At 35.1% G+C, this 5188-nt stretch overlaps 1 long non-coding RNA gene across 1 annotated transcript; it reads left to right on the forward strand.

Moving 5' to 3' along the window:
* Nucleotides 1–1039: 1039 nt before the first annotated feature.
* On the forward strand, nucleotides 1040–2179 carry LOC127121194 (uncharacterized). The gene is made up of 2 exons (XR_007803343.1): nucleotides 1040–1256; nucleotides 1805–2179. It is a non-coding gene; the product is annotated as an uncharacterized LOC127121194 (long non-coding RNA).
* The last annotated feature ends 3009 nt before the right edge of the window (nucleotides 2180–5188 follow it).

The raw sequence follows: 5188 nt of genomic DNA on the forward strand, positions 1-5188 counted from the left end.
AGGCTCGCTGGAAAAAGTCCATTCGGATGATTCAACACAATCATGTTTTGCTTCCAAAAAATTACTCATCCAGTGCTTTAGATACCATATGTTGGAAATTGGCGAATTTCACCAACTTGATAAATTCTGAATCAAATCTTAACGAACAAGAATCAATCTTTCTGATTGATTATTTCTCTTGTTCTTCACTCTTCACTCGAGAGTATTAACCACACTTAGGTTGCAAGATTTTGCTACACAATTGATAATGAAAAGGAAACTAATGAGTTGGGGAAGAAAGAAAGATCAGGGTTTTCGAGAAAAAGGAAGAAGAAGAAGAAAAAATTCTAAATAGTTTCTCCCTACACTTCAAACTGAATTTTTATTCACACAACTGTGTTACAATCAATGATAGAGGATCTCCTTATTTATAGGCTAAGATTTCTTGCACCTCAAGCAATCTATAACTAACTAACTAACTTTTAAAACAAACCTAAGTCGAAATCTATGTTGAGCAACATGCTTCGTCATTTTGACATTTACATAGTTCGACACTTCCTTGCTTCTGTCGAGTATCCTGCTTCAACACAAGGAATTACAAAACAACACCAAATCAAAATCAAGTTGTTGAATCGGTTTCAAACACAAAAAGTTCAATAGCGGCTAACAAAAAAACACAGGTCAGATCTGGAAATTTCGTCATTTGAAAGAGCAATAAAAACCAAATCTAACAATGTGAGAGAAATAACATTGAAACATAAAAATCAAACAACCAAATGCCGGCAGCGCTGGTGACAGAACCACCTGAAAATAACGAAGATCCCGATTAGGTGAGCAGGTGGTGTGGAGTCTTAATGATATCGTAGCACCACCAGAAGAACTACGAAACCAACAACGTCGTCGATTTAAAAGAATAACAACCACACAGAGGTCAGCAACTAAGGTGAAAAAACGTCCCCAAAAGGTTCGACGTGGGGGCCATGACAATCGCAAAAGTTTTTTAATTTTTTTTTATATAATGAAAGTACCAAAATACCTACTCTTAAAAAGGAAAAATACAAGTTTTCCATTAGTCTTTTATCCAAACAAGTCTCTCATTCTCCATTTCAATCCAAGTTCATAATCTCTTATTTCCACTCACCTCTCTCACTCGCCCGTGCTTAGCACACAACACTTCTTCGGTTTTCCATTGCCACCCACACTGCCGTCGAATCCTGCAACAACCACCTACACCTACACCGCTGAATCACACCATTCCACCACCTGCTTCCTCTCGAGTAAGATTTAACCCTAGAATTTTCGTATACAAAATTATAACTTAAGCATTTGATTTGTTTGCTGCAAGCATGCTTTAAGATGGTTGTTATTTCTATTTTATTGTTTGATACAAGTAAGATTTGACCTCAAACACTCAATATGGTTCATGGTTGTGCTTTACAATTTTTTTTTTCTTTTTAATTTTCAGAACTTGAAGATGGTTTTATAGCTGTTCATTGATGGTTCATATGTTATGTTATGTATGTTTTATTGTTATAGTGGTTTTAATGTTACTACTACTTCCTTTATTAAGTGTACAAAAGAAAACTTCAACAATTGAGTTCATTTATGATTTTTGCATCTGCACTTTGTTATGTTGTGATAGAATTTTAGTTAAACAATACTCAACTAAAGTGTATTTTTTGTTAATTTATTTAATTAATTATGTAGCGCAAAAGTTTAATCTAGATATTTATATATATTATAGTATGAATATTTGATTTATAAACTATTTTTTAATTTGCTGGCAACCCCAAAATTTGCAATCTGGCTCCGCCACTGCCTGAAGGAGTTAAAAGGTTGTGTGGTATAACAATGTTTCACCACCATCTCTTCTCTCTACATGATTCTAGTGGTATTTGGATTTTGGAAGAGTAAGAGAAAGGGTGGGAGGCGGAAGAAACATAAGAGAGAGGAGAGATCGCTTAGGGCCAACTATGATTCCTCATTCCACCACAAGTGCCCTTTCAAGCAATTGACGTGGAGCATAATGATAGTATTCTAGCTTTGGGATGCAATCGATAAGGCTGATATATTCTCTTTCTTCCCAAATTTTCATTTTTTTTCTTTCATTTTATCTCTTTTGGTTACTTGCTACTATTTTTGTTGTTTGCTTTGTTTACTACTTGATACTTTTATGCTTTATTAGTTTTATTCGATTCAATTTGTTTAGGGTAGATTAATTCAAAAAGTAATTGCTTTTTTTTTACGTAGATTGAATTTTTTATTAAAAGAAATCTAATAGAAGAAAAGTTTGTCATAGTAAAAACCAGGCTTGAAGTAGAAAACATACAATGACCAAAAAAAAATTGTAATGAAAAAACATTTATTATATTAAAATGATAAAAATTGTTTGATTTTTAAGGGGAGATTGCACTCTCTTCTCATGAGGTGTTCTTAAATGACGTATAAATAGGGGTGGAAAATTGGGGTGTTATGAAAAACGATACCGGAATAACAAAGTATAATCGATTCCTTGATCGAAAAGAAACCCATAAGGATAGAAAAGAGGGAAGCCAAAAGAATACAATGAAATTGGTTATAAACTGTTATTTTTTACTTTCTCTTGGGAACAAAATTACAAGTGTTATAAATAGCAAATAACCTCTCTCACAATAATAAGGATTTGCGTTATACAATGATGAAATACTAGTATGCTATTTATAAGAAAACTAACACACAAAACCAATGTGATTTTACACACATGTCTGTTACATAAGCTAACTTAGAGAACAAGCTAACTTAAACAATTGGACATAACAAACATGCTCAATTCAACATGTTAACAATCCTAGCATACTTTAACTACAACATGTGAACAGACTTTAACGACATGCTAATGATCCTGTCGGATTGACCATACTAGAGTTTGATCCAATATCTCGCAAATCTCCACCTTGGAACAAACTCTATAACATCAAGGGAACAAACTAGATTTCTTCATGCAACTTTATCAACTGCATACAGTGGAAAAACTTTAAACTTGGTAATGTCTTGGTGATCATATCAGCAACATTGTGATCTGTCAAAACCTTCATCACTTGGACTTCTCCATACTCGATTACCCTCTGACAAAATGCAACCTCCCATCGATGTGCTTGGTTTGCTCATGATAGACTGAATTCTTCGATAAGTGTATATCACTTTTACTATCACATTTAATAGTGATAACTCGATCTTGAAGTTTCAGCTCCATAGAAAAACCTTCAAGCCACAATGCTTCTTTCATAGCTTCAGTGAGGGCAATATACTCTACTTCAATGGTTGATAAGGCAACAACCTTCTGAAGTGTTGCTTTCCAACTAATTGTTATGCCAAACATAGTGAACACGTATCCAGAAATAGATTTTCTGGAATCCATACAACCTGCATAATTAGAGTCGACATACCCTTCGATTTTTGATTTTCTATTTTCACCACATGCTCCATCATAAATCAGAACCCTATTGAAAGACCCATTTATGTACCTTAGAATCCACTTCAATGCTTTCCAATGAGCTTTTCCAGGATTCACCATGTACCTACTTACAAGACTTACTACATATGTTATGTCGGGTCTTGTACAGACCATAACATACATCAAAGAACCTACTAGGTTAACATATGGGATGTTATTCATATAAGCTCTTTCGACCTCAGTATTGGGACACTAATTTGTACTCAGCTTGAATTGAGGGTTTGTCGAAATTACAACAGGCTTTAAATTCGACATATCAAATTTGTCGAGAATCTTCCGTAGGTAGGCCTCTTGAGATAAGTAGAATTTTGACTGTTTTTTGTCTCTTCAGATGTCGATCTCAATAATCCTAGATGCAACTACCAGATCCTTCATATTGAACTCCTTATTGAGTTCAGCCTTCACCTTCACTACATACTCGATATTGTTTCTTGCTATGAGAATATCATCCACATAAAGCAAGAAAATAACAAATGAATTTCTAGGTCAAAATCTGAAGTAAACATAGTAGTTGAACTGACTTCTAATGAAACTTATGTGTGTCATGAACTTGTCGAATCTCATATTCCACTGTCGAGGATATTGTTTCAGTCCATATAAAGATCTATTTAGCCTGCACACATAATCCCCCTTTACCTTTTCTGCATAACCTTCGGGTTGCCTCATCAGGATTGTTTCATCTAGATCTCCATACAAGAAATCAGTCTTCACAGCCATTTGTTCCAGTTCTAGGTCAAACTTTTCCACAATGGAAAGTAACATTCGAATAGACTTGTGCTTCACAATAGGAGAGAACACATCATTAAGGTTGGAACCTTCTTTCTAAGTGAAACCCCTTTCGACCAATCTTGCCTTGTATCTCTTCAATGCCACTCCTTCGATTCCTTCCTTAACTTTGAAAATCCACTTACAACTGACTAACCTGGATCCAACAGGTTTCTTGATCAGTTCCCAAGTGTGGTTATCATGAAGAGACTTTATCTCATCGTCCATAACATTCATCCATTTAGACTTATTTCGAATCCTTATAGTCTATAGGTTCTTCATCTAGAACCTCACTTGCAGAGATTAAGGCATAAGTTATGAGATTTGCATACCCAAGTATTTGAGGTGGCTTGATGACTCTTCTCAACCTATCTCTTGCCAACAGGTAGTCATCAACAGTTTTCTCAACTTCCCTAGTATCTTCAACATCTTGTGCTTCTTCTTCAACTTGATCTGGGATCGCAATTTTCATCATCGACATGCTCCACCTCAACAAGAATCTCTTCATGTTCTAGCTCTTCTTCATATATTTGTGCACTTCGACTAACATCATCAATTTTTTTGAAAACCATATCAGCTTCACAAAAAACTATATCTCGACTGGCGATACACCTCCTATGACATGGCTTTTGGCACCATAGCCTATAAGCTTTGACTCCTTCAGGGTATCCCATGAACATGCATCTCAGAGCTCTAGGTTTTACCTTATCTTGCCTAATGTGAGCATAATCTATGTAGCCAAATACTCTAAGTTTGTCAAGATCTGGTGGGTGTCTCGACCAAACTTCTTCAAGTTATTTCATATCTAACACATTTGAAGGAAATCTTGTTTATCAGATACATTATTGTCGAAACAACCTTTGCCAAAAACACCTTCTTTAACCCAACACTAGTCAAAATGCATATAACTCTTTCCAAAATGGTTTGATTAAACCTTTTAGCCAAACCATT

This window comes from Lathyrus oleraceus, chromosome 2 (genome assembly GCF_024323335.1).
Source record: "Lathyrus oleraceus cultivar Zhongwan6 chromosome 2, CAAS_Psat_ZW6_1.0, whole genome shotgun sequence".
Classification (NCBI taxonomy): domain Eukaryota; kingdom Viridiplantae; phylum Streptophyta; class Magnoliopsida; order Fabales; family Fabaceae; genus Lathyrus; species Lathyrus oleraceus.